The sequence below is a fragment of the Hetaerina americana genome, unplaced genomic scaffold (genome assembly GCF_022747635.1).
Source record: "Hetaerina americana unplaced genomic scaffold, ioHetAmer1.1.p SCAF_4, whole genome shotgun sequence".
Classification (NCBI taxonomy): domain Eukaryota; kingdom Metazoa; phylum Arthropoda; class Insecta; order Odonata; family Calopterygidae; genus Hetaerina; species Hetaerina americana.
In genome coordinates this window covers 10,603,138-10,610,253 of record NW_027286985.1, presented here as the reverse complement: position 1 = coordinate 10,610,253, position 7,116 = coordinate 10,603,138, and positions in this window count along the sequence as shown.

Below are 7,116 nucleotides of genomic sequence, written 5' to 3'. Positions count from 1 at the left end.
AAAATATTTGTACACGAGCATAGACGACAAATGATTGACCTGTATAGGTAATTGTAAGGATTGTGTGTGTCTATTAGGTCAGAGGTCTCTGTAATGATGGAATCTAAATGCCCCAGTCAAGTGCCTTACTAATTTGCATTGATCCGTTCAGAATTTTGTGTTAAGTTGCCAACTTTTTGAGATGAATCCCAAACACAAAATCAGGTGCTTGCCTAATTAGACATAAAAGTTATTTGGTGATTTTATCCATTTATGTCAGAAGCTTAGTTACTTTGTATGCATTCTAAATGATTCAATTGAAGTTAGGGTTTTTAGACCGAAAGAAAAGTAATACGAAGCATCAAGTGACTTTCCTTGCATATGGCACCTCTGCAGTTTGTTTGTTGGATTGTCAGGCTGGAGATAAAACACCATTTTTAATTTAATGATAGATCACTTTTTTCCACGCATTCAAAGCACATACTGACGTGAACTAGAATTGGACAGTGGAAAAGAAGTTTGTGTCCATCTTGATGGCTGCTTAAAAAAAAATCATCGCACAATGGTCATTCGCTTGGCCATCTTTAAGGGTTTTCGAGGGTAATATCTCAGCAATTTCAATTAGCAATTGAGTAAAGCATTTAATAAGCTGTTTAAAATCTCTTAGTTCATTGTATGTCTTGGCCCTCTCTTCGAAAGGTATTATTCCATCACTCTTGTAGTTTGAATTCTCGTACATTTCCCTTCAGTACCGTATTCCTTAACCCAGTGACATCCTGTTTTTAAAACATCAGCCACTGCTAAATTTATCATCTAACTATTTCTACAAAATATAGATGCATGTCAATTAAACCATTATCTATGGTGACTAGTCATGTGACTAAATGTCTTTTTGAGTAAAGTTAATAAATAAATTTAGAAAAAAGGTTGATGTCAATACTAAAAAAGTGAAATCTCTACCCACCGTAGCGTAACTGTTGAATTGTATGTATATCATCTGTCATTTGACAGAGAAAGATAGAAATTTAGATCTATCTCTGAACTCCAAAATTATGACAATACGTAGAAGCTTTGATGCAGGAAAGACTGTATATAGTTTCTTTAAAGTGTGATAGAGAAGTGACAGCTCATTAATGATTGCTTTTTATATTTCTTTCCTTATTGTGGTAATTTGTTACTTAGATGTTTGATATATTAAAAGATTGGACATTACTGTATAAATGTTAAAATTGTGTTGTGTCATATGATATAGCGATTTGCAAATGGATGCTTTTCATGGTCAATAATGGGAAATACATTTGAAGTGCAAATTAATAGTTCTCTGTATTTTTGTTTCTTACAGAAGCTATGCATGTCTTGTTATTGTTTAGATATGCTTATAAGAAGAGCAATTATGTATTATGTATGAATGAATGAATGCGTGGCTGTGATGGTATGGACTGTTTTGAACTTTATTTCCTATGTGACTGTGACAATAAATAGTGGTACAGAAAGATATTGCAGGGTATCTGTTGTGAAAACTTTCCTTCTGAGAAGATTAACTCAGGATTTGGAATTATTATTATTTGTATTAAAACTGCCTTGCTGGTTCAAGTAAGCCATATTCTTTGTTCACTACATTTTAAAACTGGAGAATTTACCATTATCAATAATTTTAAGTTTGGTAATTATTCAAGAGCTCTTAATTGGATGTTTAATGTTGCATTTAAAAATTTATCTTTTGCATTTCAATCAAAATTGCATCGATATTGTTATTAAAATGAAGTTAATTGCCAGGTTTTATTGTATCATCATTTTCAACTGGTATGCTTGTTGCCATGCCATGTGAGGTATGCCTTTTTCAAATTCAGGTACAAACATCTCCACTCTTCAGTTATTTTAAAAGATATGAATAACAATATTCGTTTGGCAGAGTGAAGATATTCTAATTATTTGGTTTTGATTGGCTATACAGCGGGAAGGCCCTGTGAAAGATGCCTTCTGGTATTCAATCATTTTCACTTTAATTTGAGAATATTCTGAGGTAGGGAGTTACCTGACCACTACTGACAATATTTTTATGGTATGCTTATATCTTGTACCATTTTTGTATCATGCCTAAACTGATTTCTTGCCATATTTCTGATATAAAAATGAATTTTTATAGCTTCTTGTAGCTACTAGGGAAGGAGTTTTATTTGAATAGGAGAGACTGTATGTTAAACATGGCGCCATGGAAAATATTATTCTCTTAATTGTTGTCAATTCAATTTTGTATGCATGTAAAAAAAATATAAATTACAATTGCTTGTTGAATGTCATAATGCATTGCGACAGAGAGATACGTGATCCTGAAAGTTGTCCAGTGGATGCCTTGGATGTTCACATTAACATAAAAAATATGGAATGAATAAGTGATGCCATTCAAAGTCATTTTTTGAAATCACTCAAGTAAACAGCATTAATATCCACGTAACAAAGCATGTACATATAATAATTGCCAATGGATTTATTTGTATATTTATTGGCCACAACAATAATGTCCATTTTGTTGTGTTTTCACACATGAGGAGACATTTTCATAAATAATGTCAACCATAATACCTTAGCAGAGTATTTTTTACATGTTTATGCAAGGTTGGAAGGTGTTTGGCTAATTTTTGATTTCTCTTTGTTTTGTGCATTCCTGTGTTTTGTGAACTTTCGCCTTTGAAAAATGCATTTGAGTGAATTGACAACAATCTCTTGTATATCTGCTTATGGCTGTTTATTAGGAAATCAAAACATGCATTCTGAGTAATCTCTCCTGTCTGTTACATGTTGTAACAATAGAAGGTGGATTTGCTGAAAATGTTAGTGCTATAATGCATTTAAATGTAAAACAAAACTGTTGTATGGAAAATAAACTTTCTCAAAGAATCACTGTGTTTCTGAGAGATATTCATTTATATTTAATCCAGAGGAATTCGTGGCTTAAAAATTGTACCTTTAGTGAATCTGGTGGTGATGAACTAAATAAAGTTTAGGTGCACAGTTACTTCATGGCGGATTGTGGTATTTTCAGAGATTAAAATTGGAACAGTAAAACTAACACCCAGGAAACTAGTGGAAGCACTGGAGTCACCCATTCCTTGCATTCCATTCTTGTTGAAATTGCATGATTGCTGAATGAATGAATATCATGCCGATTAACATCATTGTAAGCCGGGGAAAGATCAGCATCGTGGTAAACCAGGGAAAGTTAGGTTTCTGGAAAGGTGTTTTAATTTGCCAAATCACCTCCAGTTTGATTTCGATTCTAGGAAAATGTGGTATCAATGTGTTTAAGGTGGTTTCATGTCTTATTCTGGAAATTCAATTTGAATTTATTACATGACTCATCATTTTTTGTGGAAGGAAGAAAAAATGTGTCCACATTGGCTCTAGGAAAAGCAGATACACCAGTGAACCAGTTGTAGTCTAGAGAATCCCCGCAGGGAAGAGGAAGCATAAAGATTGTAAGCTTTAATTGCCTTCTTTGCTCAGAATGACCCTTAATCTGATCAAAATCTATTTGCAGTGACCTGGTTGTTGGTAATTTATGTTAGGGATAAAAAGTGCAGAAGAGGGGGGTAGTTTAATGGGTGTATGTCGCCTAGATATAATGTGCATTGGCTGATATTGATTCAGGAGAATATTAAGTTGAGAGTGTTGCCTTTCAAGGGAAGTGCATGCCTTACATAGCACATGAGCAGATACAAACAAGCTTGATGATTTGAGTGAAGGAGAGAAAACTGTCCTCGAACCTTGCCTTTTCTCTCCCTTCTCCAGATTGTCCATGTGTACTTACCTTACGAACTTCCCTATTATCTGTTAGACTAGACCCACCTGAGAGTCTGCTGGTTTACGGCAAATTGGCTGTTAAGTTCCACTTCCTGGAAAAGGTCTTGTTATATATTTTGCAATGTAAATGCTGTGAAAACTATCTTCAAAGGAATTGTTGAAAATATTGGAATTTTAAAATGATTTACCGCTATAAGTTTCCATCATCCAGGATAGTTCAATGGTACTGAATACTATAAGATATCAAAACAAGATCATTTACATTAACATTTATTGGGTGCACGATCTTAATGCCAACTGATAGACACCTGAGAATACAATGTTAAAAAAAATACTGGAAAACACATCCATTTATTTGAATGCTGAAATAAATTTTGATAGCTGTACTAAAATTTCGGTTTAAAAACTTACTAAAGGAAATGTAAGCAAATCATTCCAAGAAAATAATTCCTTATTGACACTTGCTCTTGTTCTGTAAATGATTTTTGTCAATATTAAAAGAAGTTTATGCATTAAAATAACCTTGAGTAGCCATTATAGCCATAATTTTACTCCATTTTTGTATCTCCTTAGCCACTTCCAACTTTCCTATTACCCTTGTCCACATAAATATAGCTATTATTGTCATAAGGTCCTCAATGATTAGGAAGTCAGTCATTTCAATTAATGTATCATGATTTTTAATCCATCCTTGACCACTTTTTACTAGGCAAATCCCTAATCAAAGCATCCTATATATAGATGATGAGTTGCACAAAATGTGGTCAATGCTTCATTCCAAATCAGCATGGACAGTTTCCTTTATGTTGAGGCCCAATCATATGGAAATTCCAAAAGTACAGTTTTGAAGGGGAAAAGTTTTCTGTAATTGTCACACTTTCACAATATGCGAACTTATCCATAGATAGCTTGCATTACAATAAGCCTCCAGCGTAGTAAAATGAAAAATAAAAGAAGTATAGTTGATTGAAATTAGGCGATCACTCATAAAACGTCTGTGTAAAACACCAGGACATGCACCGTTCCGCGGTTATACCGAGGGATTTCAGGTGCTGCCATGTGTTATTAGATAGCCGTGATAAAGCTGATGCCTACACTTTTTTTGTGAATCATAGATGTTTCATGAGGCTGAGGTCTCATTAAAAGTTGAATACATGAATTGTATAGCAATACATGCATAAAAATGTGAAAAAAATACTGCTACAGAGAAAGTGACTACGAAACAATTACTTCAACCAGTTGCTATACATATATCTTTACAAGGGAGTGCATTTTAATTACCATAATTTCCCATCGAGCGCGTTATCTACACAAAAATGTTCAGATGATTGAAAAAATAACGATGCGCCTTATGTAATGAAAGTTGAAATATCCAAATATAGACGTATTTTTACACACAATATATATAACTTTTACCCCTCAAATAAATATAAAGATACGCGGCATCTATACACGTTCAAGATAACTATGAAGCCCAGGGCGTGCGGTATCTACACGAATTCACGATAACTACAAAGTTCTGGGTGCGCGTTATCGATGGGAAAATACGTTACTTCAAGTGGAATCCAAGCATCCAGAGATGTAATTTAATTATATTTGTAATGCTTACTAAACTCTTTTCAGTGATTCTGAACAGTGTTTTTTTTATATCTTTTGGATACTGAAGGTGTTTACATAAAAGGATTGACCCATGGGACCAGGCAACATATTTCTTAGAATTTCCTATGGCAACAATGTGAAGAAATAAGGCCCACTATATATCCAAATCCATGCATGTTAGAAATATCTCATAGAAACTTATCAAGTTTATAATTATTATGGAATAAACAATGGCAGTATAACTGAGGGATTGTGCATGCACTTATCTTGGCTGAGCCAGCTGCACCATTTTTATCGTTGGCCATGTAAAGACTGGCATTAATGACAAGGAAACATCTTAAGATAAGCTAATCAGTTAGCTTAATATGCACATAACTGTAATACAAATTACATTTTTGTTTGATAATTAAGGTTGGCTAAAGTAGAATTTATTCAAAACATTGTAAGCGAAATTTATATTTATTCATTGGAAACATACTTATGTAATGCAATGCAACAAAATAACTAATAGATAAGTAAAAAGCTGCCAATACCACAGACATTGGTATATTAATAATATCCTAAGCTTACTTGCCCATCGCTTGCATAACAGGTATTTTTCCAAAATGTAAGTCAACCGATGGCATTGTGTTTCCCCAATACCTTCATAAAATGTCGAGAATTGGCTCCAGCAGCTCTAAACCTGTCAGCACTTTCTCTTTCACGTAGAATCTCTTCACCAGCTTTTCATGTCTAGGGTTTTTTTACTGTATTTGAAATTTCATCAAATGTCATTCTTAAAGCAGTAGTTGATAAGGAAGATGGCTGAACACTAAGGTCATTTCTGCTATTAGTGATGGGTGGGCAATTTGATAATAGGTAGGATGTTCAGGTAATGAATTAAGGGTGGAAAGGAATCCAGTATTGGTATTAGGCTAATCTTAATGAAGGGTGCCATCAACAATTGAATGTCCCATCTGATTGATGGCATACTCCACGTAGAATCCAAGTAGGGATTGAGATACTTCTGACAAGTTCTCCCAGTGCCAGGATTCAAACACAGGCTCTTAGGATAGGAAGTAATTAAAATGGACTAACTCGACCCCTTTCTTAGTTTCCAGTGACACCAAATGTCCCTTTGCCAATTCCTATTCATTGTAACAATTCAAAAAAATCACTTCCTTTGACTTAATTCTAATCTTGAACCCTTTCATTTCCATCCTCAAAACATCTATTATATGTTTTTACAGTTGCACTTAATCTTAGGAGAAGGGGGACCCACAAGTTGGATAATGGAGATTAGGTGGGGAAGCTTATACTTGAGTCCTGGGTACTTAAACCTCTTGGTACATTATGCTGATCCACATCTGTATCACCGGTGGACTTACCACAGAAAGGACAAGGACACCATGGTAGAAGTATGGAGACCCAATATTGTTTGATTTGGGCAATCTTAAGGGAATCAGCATTTTAACATGTCTAGGCTCAGGGTTACCCAAAGTAATTCTCTTTAGATTCAGCCGAGGACTTCAATGAATCGCATTAGGCTTGAAGTTAGCCATGTCCCGAGTTCTGCGCAGTAACCTCTTGTGAATATTTTTGGGAGAAGATGAGATACTATTTTTGAGTACTTGTGTAAATAATGCTCTTTTCCTCTTCTCTTTATGATTCGACGCTAGATATTCTAATCACAACTTTTGAAAACTTAACAATGATTTTCCTTGGAATTCGTGAAATTGGGTTATCTTTCAAAAAATT